The 15,704-nt window shown below is 41.3% G+C and overlaps 2 protein-coding genes across 2 annotated transcripts in view; one reads left to right on the plus strand and one right to left on the minus strand.

Moving 5' to 3' along the window:
- LOC147336935 (NACHT, LRR and PYD domains-containing protein 12-like) overlaps window positions 1-259 on the plus strand; it is a 98,464-nt gene extending 98,205 nt beyond the window's left edge. The window contains exon 12 of the mRNA XM_086285699.1: window positions 1-259. This exon is cut by the window's left edge and continues 1,678 nt beyond it. The gene's annotated coding sequence lies outside the window, so the exon portion shown is untranslated.
- Window positions 1-15,704, minus strand: part of LOC147336918 (protein NLRC3-like) — a 1,139,417-nt gene that overhangs the window by 829,791 nt on the left and 293,922 nt on the right. The gene's annotated exons all lie outside the window — the stretch shown is intronic.

Genomic DNA, 15,704 nt, shown 5'->3' on the forward strand with positions numbered 1-15,704 from the left:
GCAAAAAAAACCTCTGCTCATCCATCTCTGTGAGTATCAGGATACATTTGGTTCATAATACACAGAAAAATCAGAGTTATTACCTGTAATAAATGTGAAAGATTCCTGCAGTGATAACCAGGCAGGACTGAAACACATCCAAGCTGTCACCACGGTAACAGCACCGCCCATCCACAGGTGAGGGGAGGAGCAAAAAGAGGGACTTTGACCATTTTATACTAAAAACACTCAACTAATGTTTCTAATATGAAACAAATAAGCCCACATTAATGTGAGCGTTTATTAAATAATAATAATGATGATTTCCTCCTGATCTCATTTCCACAGCAGAGAAAACTGTGGTGTATATTGAGGTGGAGGGTGTGGTCTGTGGCTCAGGTGTAGAGTGAGGGTGGGGTGCACCACAGCAGCATGCTGGGACTGCTGAGGGTGGAGGAGGGAGTGATGATGACATCAGAGCTGCAGCACAGAGACCAGTGAACACACAGTCTGTTCATCTTTGCATAGATACAATATACAGCACAATATTGAATGACAGACACGCTGTGGGAGCTTCCACAGATACACTGACGTCAGCATCCAGAGTCCTCCTGCTGCTCCCCCCTCAGAGCCCCGTGATCAGCACCAACACATTCAGTTAGATGACAGAGTCCAGCTGCAGCTAGAATCAGCTCCCCTCTGTGAACAACAGCACAGCGTCAGTGTTTCACACTCAGTGAAAGGAGGAAACAGCAGAAGAACACCATGTGTGCTACGTTTCCCAGGACACACTACAAACTGCACAAATACAGAGCAGCACGTGGAAGGACCTGGAGCTGCATTTACAGAGCTGCAGACAGCGTGATGTCCTGTATGGACAGGTGGAAGGAACCAAGTCCTCAGCTGGAACACTCGTGTTTGTCCACAGACAGGGAACACTCGTGTTTGTCCACAGACAGGAAACACAGCAGGAAACTTCCTCACAGAAGTGCAGCTCATGGATAACACACTTCCTGTCAGTCAGAATGAGGCTGCAGCCAAACACAGAAAGGTGTTTTTGTCCAGATGAGCCCAGAGAAGAAACACGAGTGTTCACAGACATCAGAAGCTCAGAGAGGTGAAACATGAGGTTGGAGTCCTCGTCAGCATCCAGAAGAGCTGCTGTGAAACCCTGAGTACTCATGACAGACTCTGATGGCACAAACACATCATGATTCAAACAGAAAGACAAACATGGAGCTCCTGATCCTCCTGCATGAGAACAAGCTGACATGAGCGCTGTGTCTGAGAGTGTCTCCCTGTCACAGTGACAATAACACAGCTGCTGCTCACAGTCATTAAACTGACCTGAGGTCAGCTGTGCTCCTTACATATGAACCATGTGACCTCACATCAGTGCTGTGGATGACTGTAGTCATAGAAGAGTAGAGCTGTAGCAGGTGGTGTGAGGAGGAGGTGGTGTATTCTAGTTAACGCAGTACTGAAACACTCCAGCAGAGGGCGCTGTTAAGTCCTTATTGTAACACAGTTACTGTGTGCAGTTAGACTTCATACATAATCTGCACTTATTTCCATCAGACATGCTGTCAGGAAATGATTGGTTTCTATTGATTCTACTTCCTGTTGACTCGTTTGATGACAGTGAAACAATCACAGCTGATTGTGTGATGATGTAAACTGTCACTGTTACATTCAGTGTGTGTGACATAATGTTAGTGCAGGCTGATAACAGCCTGGTTCTGTTAGAAACACATGAACGTGTCCATAGATCAGTGTGTGTTTAACATGAGAGCTTCAGCCCTGCTGATGTGTTAAATAAAGACATGCAGGAAAACTGATGAGACTCTGAAATAACTCTTTATATTTATAATGTAACTCTGCATCAAAAGAACAACAAAGGATCCCAGACAGGTTTCTGTGAACAAAGACCATTCTGATGTTTCTGTGTTTCTAACACTTTGACATTATTAGTAAACAGACTGCAGTGAGCAGCATTTATAAAGAGCTTCTATATAAAGATATGACAGCTGTTTGACAAGTTTATCACTCTGTGTTTGGACCTGATCAGTCCAGCTGTTTACTTGAAACATGTTCATTTACCTGTTCTGTTATATTCATGTTCTTGTCTCTGTTGAAAACACATTTTAATGTCCCTCAGATTTTTCTCCCAGATGAATAAATCTAAAAATGACACAAACTGACTGCAGCTACTTTTTGTCCTTTCTGTCAAAAACCTTCATGTGACTCATGAGAGACACGTTTCAGCTGTTTGTGACAGATCAGAGGCCAACAAGTCATTTATAACACTTTCCATCATTGTTTAAAGTTCTCAGTGTTTCTGTGTTGCTGCGTATAGGATCTCCCAGCATCATCACTGTGCTGTCCAATCATTGTGTGCGAGGTTACCCTTATAGTGCGATGTGTGTTTGCACAAAGAGAAGCATGTGTGTCAAATATAAATAAGCACAGAACAGAAACAGCTGCTCGTTTCTTCTGTTTAGAGTCAAGTTAGTGTTTTGTGTCTTTGTTTGAGGCCTGATGTCGAGCAGAGGTGTGTGTAACTGCACTGGTCTGTTATATGTGTGAAGTGTGTGCTTCTCTTCAGCATCATCTTTGTCACTGCTGATTCCTTTGTGTCATCATGTGTTGAGAAGAGAGAACAGTTATAACGGAGGAGCAAAAGGAAGCCCTGAAATCTGCATCAACAAGGAAGTGTTGGCTCACCAGTGATCCCAGCAGAGCCACTGGTTTGGCTCCAGTTGTTCTAGATTCAATGATGTTGTTGCTACAGATACATGTCAGCATCTTTATTGAATTTTATATGAAGCAGAAATGGTGTCATTAGGAGAAGAAGAGGAGAACAAGTCCGGCGAGGAGGCAGCAGCTCTTAAAGATGAAACAGCAGCTCAGCCCTGAGCTCAGAGAGCTGCACATGAAAAAGCTCCTCAAGCAGATCCTGTCAGAGGTTTGTCATCAACAGGAGGAACTGTTCACATCATAGGATGAAGATGCTGTCAGCTGGATGAAGAAGGTTATTTAATGCAAACGTTCACACTGAAGTCAAATTGTTGTCGTGTTGAACAGATTCATGTACTGATCGTCTCCAGAATGTTAGAAGAGCTTCAATGAATCATGAGAAACAACTTACAGCTGCACAGCTGTGTCAAACACATCTGTGTGTCATTGTGGGATTGTTGTGTTTCTACATGTGACACACGTCTAAAACATGCACACAATCTGAACACAAACAGGGACTCATGTGTTCCCACAGCCAGATGCTGAGAGCCATTTCCTTGTAGTCCTGTGTCTACATACATGAACCATTAGATGTTATTGGAATGATTGTCAGCTCTGATAGTTTCATGTGTGTTTAGCTGGACGCTGTTTGATCCTCGACATGTTTAAAGGTGTCCAGTCCTGAGACACTGGGGCTGGAAACAGCTGTGATGTCATTGGACTGTCACACAGACAGAAGTGCATGAAGTGAGCAGCCGAGGAGCCGCTGATGTTTTGGATTCAACAGCATTTGAAAGGTCGACACAGACACATTTGCACACAGAAAGCTGAATCTGTCATATGCCACAGTGAACTCACTGTTCAGTGTTTTTCAGGAAGCTTCTTAACTGCCTCTGCTGCCAAACAAGCAGCTGATGTCCTTGAGAAGAAGCTGAAGAAGTCTTCAACAACAAATACAGGATACCAAAATACCAAAAAGTTCTACTTTGGTTTCATCTGACCACATGACATTCTCCCAATCCTCTGCTGTATCATCCATGTGCTCTCTGGCAAACTTCAGACGGGCCTGGACATGCACTGGCTTCAGCAGCGGAACACGTCTGGCACTGCGGGATTTGATTCCCTGCCGTTGTAGTGTGTTACTGATGGTGACCTTTGTTACTTTGGTCCCAGCTCTCTGCAGGTCATTCACCAGGTCCCGTGTGGTTCTGGGATCTTTGCTCACCGTTCTCATGATCATTTTGACCCCACGGGATGAGATCTTGCGTGGAGCCCCAGATCGAGGGAGATTATCAGTGGTCTTGTATGTCTTCCATTTTCTGATGATTGCTCCCACAGTTGATTTCTTCACACCAAGCTGCTTGCCTATTGTAGATTCACTCTTCCCAGTCTGGTGCAGGTCTACAATACTTTTCCTGGTGTCCTTCGAAAGCTCTTTGGTCTTGGCCATGGCGGAGTTTGGAGTCTGACTGTTTGAGGCTGTGGACAGGTGTCTTTTATACAGATGATGAGTTCAAACAGGTGCCATTCATACAGGTAACGAGTGGGGGACAGAAAAGCTTCTTACAGAAGACGTTACAGGTCTGTGAGAGCCAGAGATTTTCCATGTTTGAGGTGACCAAATACTTATTTGCCACCCTGATTTACGGATAAATTCTTTACAAATCCTACCATGTGGATTCATGGATTTTTTTTTCACATTCTGTCTCTCACAGTTGAAGTGTACCTCTGGTGCAAATTACTGACCTCTGTCATCATTTTAAGTGGGGGAACTTGCACAATCGGTGGCTGACTAAATACTTTTTTGCCCCACTGTATATATATATATATATATATATATATATATATATATATATATATATATATATATATATATATATATATATATATTTTTTTTTTTTTTTTACATACATAGTTTTTTGTTGCCTTATGGTTCCAAGCGCTGTCACCAATCTTTGCATTTTGTTATTATCTCATGACACTTGTTTAATCAGCTACCATCTCTCCTGTGGACTTTTTAATGTCTACAGTCTCAGACCAACACAGCCCTGCCCTTCCCATATTAGATTCTTGATGAATGTGTGTTGTTGTTATTCAGCCTGGTTCAATGTGCCCCTTTTTAACTTTGAGCACCCGCCCCTTTAAACCTCTCTGCACAGCCCTGCACTGAACTCACTATCTTCTCCCTCTAACAGCCTCCACATGTTCTCACTGTAATTTCCCCTCATGAATGAATTTATGCTGCACTAATGTGAATGTTTGCAGGGAAATCAAACGCATTTCACACGCAGTACTCGAGCTGACTTACCTTTGTTTGAATGACGACTTGTACGCGCTGACTCCACAGATAAGGTACGAAAATATATCAGGCTACGTCTTCAGGGTTTCTACTCCACGGCCGTATTTCATACGGGTCCACATTTCCACTGCACGCTATTTTCTGCAAGTACCGCCGCTTCGCCTCTGGACGCAATCGGTCTCTATACAGTCCATTCTCTTTTGAGCTGCTTTTAAGCATCTTGTAATCGTCGTTCCAACACAGTGTGTTTGTTTTGATTCGTAGACCTCGAAAATGGTGCCGCGCTCCCACAATGCATTGCGGCGTGACGTCAACTCCAAAGCCCTATAGAACATGTTCTTTTTCATTGTCAAAATTATCAGGAATAAAGAAGAAAACTGATTCAAAACCTGTGGAACCTGCCAAAAACAAGTTTTACTGCAAAGGATTTCTAGATGTGAAGGTTTTGTGGCTTTTTTCAGTTTCTAAAACAAACTCATTTGTACAGAAGGATATGAGGATGTATATGTCCGGTGGTGGGTTTTTTTCTTCTTGATTTAATGTATTCATTTATCTCTTCACTTAATCTTTCTTTATGTTTTTTTTTTTTGATTTGGCATGAGCGATTTCCGGTCCTCACTCCAAGCCAGTTGGTGGCGGTAATGCACCACATGTTCTATCACAGCTGCGTCCGAGAGGACAGGAAACGTCTGTATGCGTCTGCAAACCAGGTAACTACACTCAGCTGAGCCTCTCTGCTAGTCGTTATTAGTTGGAGGGTTTTGCGTCACTTTCTCTCGGCTTGATAAAGGGCTGTATAGAAATCTCTGGTACGTAACACGTAACGTCATTTTTAGGGAGCGTCGCAGAGAAGTGAGGCTGTTTCTTTGTTTTTGTCGAGTTTTGATTGAAGACATGTTTCCAGTCCGTTTTTTACTCGTTTGTTTTTTCATTAATAACTTTACATTATCACAGAGAACAAGAAGGCGCTTTGTTTGTCACATTCACCTTATGTCTGTGAAGGTTCTCAGTCATCCAGGTCATCGTAGTCAAAGGAGCTTGCAAAGAAAAGCGTCTGGACTTCTTTAAGTTACTTGAAGACGTTTCACCTCTCATCCGAGAAGCTTCTTCAGTTCTAAGGTCAAATGGTGGAGAGTCCCAGATATAAGCCTAGTGGGAGTGACCCCCCACAGAGGGACAAAAGGACCCCCTGATGATCCTCTAATCACCTGAGCCAAGGTGTGAAACTGGGTGTGGGTCCCAATCAGCCAGAGTTTCGGGTGAGTTCATTGTGAAACCTGGCCCCACCTTATCATGCGAATTCCTGAGGTCAGATGGCCCAGGATGTGAGTGGGCGTTAAGGCGTCTGGGAAGGATCTCAAAACTGGATTATAGATGGCAGAGAGTTGGTGTCGTAAACCCCGCCTCTGTTCAAAGATGGTCGCTCACAGTGGACATAGATGCTTCTTTCACTCCTCTTTCAAACCATCTGTCCTCTCTGCCCAAAATGTGAACATTGGCATCCTTGAAAGAGTGTCCTTTATCCTTAAGATGCAGATGGACTGCTGAGTCTTGTCCTGTGGAGGTGGCTCTTCTGTGTTGTGCCATGCGCTTGTGAAGTGGCAGCCACTTGGCAGCCACAGTGATAAATGGCTGAGATGGCTGCAGCTGTACGTGTGAGGTACCTACATATTTCAAGATGAATTTGCAGAGATGTCATGTTTGGTGCTTACAGACATCACACTGCATTTTGTGATTTCGTAGCTATTGTTGTGATATTTCGGAGCTTCCCATGATCACCGTGACAGTCATTCATTTTAACATAACCTTTCTATTCCTTTCAGGGATCCTCATTTTTTTGGTACGGAAGATCAGCAGCTGTGTCGACAGGCAACAGGTAACGGCATGCTTTTCTGTTAGTACTGTAGACCTTGGTCTGGTGCTCTTTTTTAGTTTAACACAGTATTTTCATTTGCCGAAGTGTAAAAAGCTTGTTCCAGGAGAAACAAACTTTAGTGAGTTCTGCAAAATGATTCCCACCATTGCACACTCTGTCAGCCTCCAGTGTGCCCTTTTTTTGTCCTTTAACTGAAGAAAGTCGGTAGTCAGAACATATGAGATAAGTGAGATCCTAATTTTGCCTGCTTATTTCAAGATACAACATTTTCACAAACTGCTGTAGGATAACCTTGCTATTTGTCTTTTCCAACACTTCTACATTCATCCATATTTCCTTGTCTGCTTCTTTCCAGGTGAAAAGTACCTGAAATGGGTGAAAGATTTTGTTTCCAAAAACAAAAGCATGTGCGTTCACCTGAAGAAGCCAAGTGGTGCTGACCTGTGGATAGAAGAGCTTGAGAACACCAAATACAACGGGGATGATGATGAAGTTAACGCCTGGGGAAAATTCTACCTTCCCGAGATTGTAAAAATGCAGGTTATTGGTGTGGTAAAGGGCACCTCATGTCCATGTGACGAGCTTGTGCTGATGACGCGTGAGGACAAAAAGCTGTACGGCTATGACGGAGAGGAGCTGCATCTGGTGGCTTCCAGTTTCCTGGAACTATGTGACAAAACGATAGAGTATCCAGCATCCAAGCGCTACTACAATGGAGAGGCCTTCAAAGATATGGTGAGAAGTTAGACTGCTAAGAATAAGACTGGGGATGCCTAGTGTTAGAGATCAATCACCTGAGCTTTTCTTTGTATTGTTGTGTGTTCTGTTTAGACTGAGGAGGACTGGAAAAAAGTTAAGATGAGTGATGTGGGGAGGAAACTGCAGGAAGAACATAAAAAGCTGGTAAATGAAACCCAGTCAGCGTTCGTAAGCCTCATATCATAGGTGGGTATTGGAGCTGAGTATCATCACTGATTTCTAGAACCTGTTCAATTCCAATTCACAAGGTCCCAATTAGATTCCATTTAATTCTTACTCAGAGAGTCAGAAACATTATAATTCTGATCATTTATCAGTACTGACACTTGTGAAACTTCATCAGAGGTGTGAGCATCACAGCAGATGCTTTTGTGTCAAAGTAACTGAGGATAAAACACAAAACCATGAAGCAGATTTTCCTGGCCTAGCTTTTTACAGTAGATAACCTTAAAAATATTATTCTGCAGTAGAACAAAAGCAGACGAGAACCACGACTCAACAAATGTACATTGGCTGATGCTGCTGAAGTGATTCAGAGGTTTTAATAAGAGGTTTTAATAGAGACACAGCAGAGCATTTTGCAGTTTCACTTAATTTGAAAAAAATAAATAAAATTTGGTATTGAACAGCAGAAATGAGGCTGTCTTGTCGGAAGTCATTAAAAAAAAATGGCTGTAAACAACGGTAGACTGCTTCATAACAAGCAAGCGAATAATGCCAAAAACAGAGATTTGAGATGGGAAACGGTGTTCTTAAAGTACACTGAGAGAGGCAGAGAGCTGTGCTGTGTTGTTTTTCTGTGTGTGTTTTAATGGTGGTGGAAGCAAACCAGCAAAAGTAAGAGGGAATTCATGACAATGTTTATGTCAAGCGAAATGTGTCTTCTTTTGCTGCTGGTTTGGTTAGAGAGAGACAAAACGTGCAGCTTCAGGATCTGAGCAGCTTTCAGCACCAACGGCATCACAGCTCAGACTTGGATTCAGGATTAAGCCCTTTATGTTTGACTGTAGTGATTGTAGCTCTGTCCTTGTTATTAATCGCTTTAGTCAAACACAGCTATTGTTTGCTGGGATGTGTATATCCTTGACAGTTTGTATCTCAGAGTTATCAAAGACACTGTGGATAATCATCAAGAGATTGTTGTCCTCTTAATAATGACCTATTTGATTGTTTGTTTTTTCTTCTTCTTACAGATTCTGGTATTTGGCCAAAAGAGAGCTTCACAATTCTTGGCTTCACCTGTGGTAGAAAAATGACTGAAGTTATGCAACACTCTCTAAAATTAAAGCTATGCAACGCTTTAACATGAATGGCGAAGGAGTGCATCTCTTTCACTGTCTCTTCCTGTCCTCTTCTCAGTCTTTGTTGTGGCACCTCTGCTATGTGTTATAGAAAGCACTTGGAATCATGTTCAATACAAAAACACCAAACTCGTGGGATTGCCCTAGCAAGCAGTTGGTAAAAACTAATTAAAACTGATATATATCAGCTTCACTTTCTATCTGCAAAAGCACGTTTCTGCAAAAGCATGCAGTTTCCTGTCAGCACTTTTTGGCACAGAGTGTACTCAGAGTTAGGCCTTTCTTATATAAAGCAATATAATCAGCATATAAACATTTAAGATGATAAATTTAAAGCTCAACAGTAACTGCTATAAATATTATAACTACACATGTAGTGCTTTTGCTTAAGTAAATTATAGTTGGGATCATAATAAGAAAACATGTGTTCTTGTTGTTTTTATTTTCTGTGTACTGGGTACAGACCAGTATGAAAATGGGATTCTTCCCAATAAATGCTGTCTGATAATGCTTCACATTGCATTAAACACTAGATATGTAAGCAAACAAACAAAAACCCATAGAAGCCAGTTTTAATTATTAAATGTGACAATTACATGGAGATGGAAAGTAAACATGCTTATACACGTCTCTGTGATTACAGAAAATCCACACAGATGCTGTCAGAGCAGAGAATCTTTGATTTATCAGAATGATGAATGCAAATGATTTCATGAAATCTCACTCTTGTTCTGGGTTGTAAAATTCACCTGTCCAGTTAAACCGAATCCTTTGCAACACAGTTCTAAGAACCCTACCAACCTCATCCTCAGCTCTCTGCCTGTTGTCCTTTTCAGTAGTGATGGGCAGATGAAGCCCCATGAAGCACTGGAGCTTTTCATCCAATTGGTTCACCCCAACGCGAAGCTTCATTTGCTCTAGCAGGACACCTACTGGACGTAAAAATAATTAGCTGGCATGAATTTGAAGAGTGTGGCATTTTGCACACAGCCTGTAAATGTCAACAACAAAAGGAGTGTGTAAAACATGTATATTGTAGTGATGGCAGTATACTGTGTATATTTATGCTGGCAGTATGGAAAATGATTATTTGCGGCAAAGTTCGAACCGCTTCATGAACCAGTCACGTGGTACAGCCGGGCAGCGAGGCTTCGGACGTCATCATTTTCAGCTCCTCCCATAAATGAAGCAAGCCTCGATACGCGCTTCGCGGAAACGCCCCCTCAATTACTCGACACACGCTCCGAAGCCTTGATACAGAACGTCCCATCACTACTTTTCAGCTGAGTATTCATCCACATGCGTTTCAACTTCTCTCTCATTTTCAAGCAAATTGCTCAGGCTCTCAGCTTCAGCACAGTTACCATATGGCCACTCTCTGAGGTCTTCTGTGTTCAAGCCAAACAAATTCTTACATGATCTGCAAGGCTTCATTCTGGCACCATCACGGAGACAAAAAGCCTCACACCTGATATTTCCAGGTACTTCAATTGTTCCATCAAAGTAATCTTTCTGGACTGTGTTTGGATAATAGGTCATCACCGCACCAGATACATATTTATGCCATTTGCTAAGACAGGAGGCAGCAATCATAATTTTCCCAGCGTTAGGACCTTTGGTGGACATGGAGACTCCGCAGTACCTTTCTGATTTGTTGGTTTGGGATTTTTGAGAAATGCAGATGGACGAGACGAAAGCTGTTTTTTTATTATTCTCTTCTAACACAAATACCCCTTTCTCTGCGCTTATGACCGCCACAACGGGGCAAAGTCGCATCATAAAAGTGATGCTTGCATCCCCGAAGTTATACCTGACATCATAAACCAGGTGTTGCTCTATGTACTTAAAATTTTACTTTGTATTATGACCGCAGCCCTTAAAACTCGACTGACGCCACAAACCACCGTCAAACCTCTATCCAATGTACTAAATTAGCACCAACCACTACTGCACTTCACGGCCGCACCACCGGAACACGCCGTATCATAAACCAAACCTACGGACGTGTTTCGCTCTCGCGTTGCCAGCGTTCAACTGCACCGTGAAGCCAGCATCTGCTTTTCCTTAAATCAACTTCTATTTCATAGCCGGCAAAAGCCAGGACATCACTGACACCATAAACAAAATAAACAAACCTCGACTTCAATGTACTGGACTAATGGCCGCGTCTTCAGAAGAAATTCTAATGTATTATTGCTACAGAAGCCAGTATTAGACAAAATTAAATGTGGAAGGTAAAGTGGCTGCAACTAGTCCAACGTAGTATGTTATTAGTATCTCGGTAGAAGCAGTTTACTGCAACTAGTCCAACGTAGTATGTTATTAGTATCTCGGTAGAAGCAGTTTACTGCAATCTAGACCAACGTAGTATGTTATTAGTATCTCGGTAGAAGCAGTTTATTTAACACCCTGGAATTCAGCCTCAACTTATGTTGTTAGTATCTTGCGCCAAAAACCAGACACCGACAAATTTACTGTGAAAATACATGTGACTCAGCGAACAGATTAATTTGGAAAGCCCAATATGCACATTTGGTATTTATAATACAACAGGCTGTGCTTACCTTTCTGTTTTAGGCCGGCCTTCTGTTCACTTTGCCCCACGATCTCACCAAAGGCCAAATCTACACCTCCTCAGCACACCAAAGATCCGGGTCACACGGCACCAAGTTGTTGAAATCTCCCAATTCTTTGAATCTTTGGGCTGAAGGAAGGACAATACTCGGTGTATCAATGCTCAATCAACAATCATTTATTTCCATACAATTCAACAGTCAGAGCATTACAACGTCCGGACGGGAGAGATGCTACCAGAGGGTCAGGCACATGTCTCAAAATGGTGACGGGTTGCTCAGCTTTTTATAGTCTCTAGTGGCCCCCAGCTAGTCGTAAAAGCCAAAACATCACATTTTTTCTCTGTTACAGCGCCTAAGTTATGACCTCGGCAGTTGTTTCTCTGCTTTCTGTAAGGTGGGGGTGTGGAATGTGGTCTGTCTATCTCCCCTGTCTTTAGACACAGAGTCTCCTGCTTACAGCCTTCTCTTCATGATTCAACAATTAAGCATGTCAAGAAAACAGTGTAACACATTCCCAGCAGATCAAGGATACAGAGTGATGCACATTTATCTAATGAACTAATATGTGAATATGTTCTGTTAACTCAAAAGTATAATGAGAACTACACTACATACAGCTCACACACTCTATATTAAAGGGTATAATGTGATCTACAGCAGTATTCTAATTCAACTACTTTGATTACATATATAAGGTAACATATAATAACAGAATAATCTAATAGTCCAAGTCTGTGAGGAGATCTTGCAGACTCTGCTTTATTTGCTCTTCATTCTCTGAGTTATTTTGCAGGACGATCTGAAAACAGTTACAGATCTGGTCAAAGTGTTGCACCTGATTATATAGTTGTTTTTCATAGAAAGTTGATCAACATGTTTGTTTCGCTGCTTGACTTATTTAACTATGCAGGACCATTGGATGCTTTTGGTTTAGACATTTTAAGATAGGGGGTGAAACATGTCACAAAAATCTATTTAATTTTAAATCAATAAGCAAAAATCCATCTTTGTTCTCACTAATTTATAATTAAATTTGCTAATTGACCTTTTTTTTTTCTATTTTGCTATGCCGGGCTGTCAAAACACACTGAATTTAGAGTCTTTGAGCTGACTTAACAGAGCCAGCAGCTACACAGTGACAGCATCATATACGCCTTGAAGACTGTAAGCATCTCCAATAATGAGTCTGTTAGACATTATTTAGAACTAACAAATTCTGAAGCAAGTCTCCAGCTCTCCTGCAGTCTCTGTGTTTGGTGGAGAAGTATAGCTAGAAGCATATGTTGAAGTATAAGGTACAGTATGGATTTTCTTTGGATTTCTCAGTAAAAAAGCACTTTGCATTATACTTTCCTAAAAACTGGAAGTTTGTCAGATTGACTGAAAATGTGAGAAGAGTTATCTTACCATGTCGAGCACACAGGAGAAGGGACTTCGCCTGGGAAGCTGAGTCGAATACAACTTAAAAGGCCTGGGATATCTTCTCATTAAAGAACCCAAAACAAAAGGATTAGGGAAGATTTCTTCTGGAGAAAAGGGGATGTTGTTGATTTTGCCCAGAAACAACATGCTGTGAAGGATCTGTTGAGTGAAAACATATTTGCTTATTGTTAGTAGTGATAAACAGGACTGTCTTAAAAGTGTCAAAGGTAACACACCTCATCCACCAAGTGTTGACTTCCCGGAGTCATGTAAGAGCCCCGAACCATCCTCTTGGTAATCTTGTAGGCATTAGTTTTCAACCTCCTTTGAGAAATTGTTGTCTTCTAAAATGATAATGATCGAGCAGTTAGGGATTTAAAAACACAGGAGATCTGATAACTTTGGCTACAGCAGAGTCTGCAGACATACCTATTTTGCTCTTGGTCGGCCTATTTTAAACATGAGAGAAAACATAGTTAGTGAAATGTTGATAACATACAATGACTATCATTGGTGGCTGAAAAGATGCCAGGTAACAAGTGAAAAGCTGCTACTTACCATCGCCACAGTCTAAGAATGAAACAGGAAACACTGAGCGAGTTGCCTCCATCTTAAAGCTGTTGATCATGTGATTTAAAGGAAAGCCACACCCAGCTCTTTCCTGGAATTTTACTCGACTGTAGAAAACTGCTCCATTTGCCCCGCCCACCCATGATCTTTAATATCTACCAAAAACAACCTTTTGGTTGTCAGTAACCAGCCGATCGTTTTCGCGATTAAAAAATGACTTTGTGTGGCGGCGTTCCCACCGCGAGCAGAACTCCGGCTCAAAAACCGCTGTTTTTGAACACTTTTATTTACTTAAGCACTTTAATGGGCTTACTTTGAAACAAAGTGCGATTGAATGATTATTGTTATGTGTTGCCTTGAATTCGGCTATGCTGTCTGTTAGACAGCTGTTTTTCTTTATTGTTGTTTTTGTATTGTTTGTAGCGAACGCTACTGGAATGTATAGATTAAGCTACGTAGCCAAGATAATTAATAATTTAACTGTTGTACATTGGTTGATGATGATTTGCATTGTTACATAGGCTTGCAGAAAAATATATTTGTTTACCGGTAAACTGAATCGAACTTGATGTGCCAATGGACGTTTTTCTGACCTACAGGTCAGGTTTTGTTCCCTCCCTTTGAATTAATCTTCTTCATATTGAAGTGGCGAGCCGGTAGGACCATTCTTTGTTTCCCCCCATACGGTAAAAAAATGTATTTTAAAATACATTTTGAAATATATTTCAAAATATACAAAAAATGGCCAAAAAATATATGTGCTAAAATACATTTTAAAATATATTTATATATTTAAAATGTATTTTAGCATATATATTTTTTGGCCATTTTTTGTATATTTTGAAATATATTAATAAAATATATTTCAAAATACAATTTAAATTTATTTAAAATCATTCAAAAAAATATAAATTTAACCCTTCATATATTTCTAAGAAAACACATTCACATGTAACATCTGAAAGAAATCTTTATTTGATGTTTAAAACATACATATAGCATATCAATCAAGCAAGGAATATTCATTTTATAAGTTTATTCTCATTACATACTTAAACATTCTAAAAGAAACACACACACATATACATATATGTGTATATATTAGGGGTGCAACGATATTCGTATCGATATTGAACCGTTTGATACAGTGCTTTCGGTTCGGTACGCATATGTATCGAACAATACAACATTTGTAATTTATTTTATCAACTTTCCTTCTGACGATGCTGTCTGTGCTGAGCGCTCAGTGAATCTGCGTTCGACTACTCCGCCTAGGCTGCACTGTCCAGCGCAGATCCACTGAGCGCTCAACACAGACAGCATAGTCAGAAGGAAGAGCGCAGGGCACCTCCCCCACCCTCATTCAGATCTGGCGTTTGGAATTATTTTGGTTTTCATGTGACGTATGACCCTGAAGGTAAGCGAGTCATGGACTAAAGTAAAACAGTATGTTGGATGTGTCACGCAATGCTCAATTACATGGGTGGGAACTAGTGTGCTAGTGCAGTTAGCTCGTTAACGTGTTGGCCGTCTAGCCCCATGCACTGAGCGATCGGCGGTAGCTCGTTAACGGAGATTTGCCGTGTTGTGGCGTTAAGGTCATTTCAACGAGATTAACCTGAAAGCACTAGTGGGAACACAACGAATATGACTGCACATTTACGCCGACATCATCCTGGTGCAAAGACAAGTGGAAGCAGACAAAAAAAAGCAAGCATGCTACTAACTTTAGCCGAGTCATTTAGACAGCTGTTAGCACATGATTCTCCTTATGCTGCTGAGAATATAGCCCAGAAGAAGCGGATAGTATAGCTTTTATTTTGGAAAGAGACATTTCTCTGTAATAAACTCTCTTTTCCAAAGATGAGTGATTCCTCAATCAGATACAGGGCTCGCAATATCGCTAGCCCGACGTCCCGGAGCTAGCGATTTTTTTCAGTCGGGCTACCAAAATCTATCTCTTCCCTGCCCGTCGGGCTATTGTAGGAAAAATATATGTCAATGCTTTTGCATTCTTTCAGAAATGTAGCTGGGTAATTATGTCATTGGCATCGGTGAGCCACTGTCAATATGTGACATATTGAATGAATGAATGAATGAATGAATGCTTTATTGGCCATATGCAGGTTGCCCCACAGAGGAATAGGACCCCCCCCGACTTACACACACAACAACAAGACAACACA

This window comes from Aulonocara sp. 'chitande type north' Nkhata Bay, linkage group LG3 (genome assembly GCF_057382095.1).
Source record: "Aulonocara sp. 'chitande type north' Nkhata Bay isolate Kocher_YH1m ecotype deep benthic linkage group LG3, A_spYH_male_GT1.1, whole genome shotgun sequence".
NCBI lineage: Eukaryota > Metazoa > Chordata > Actinopteri > Cichliformes > Cichlidae > Aulonocara > Aulonocara sp. 'chitande type north' Nkhata Bay.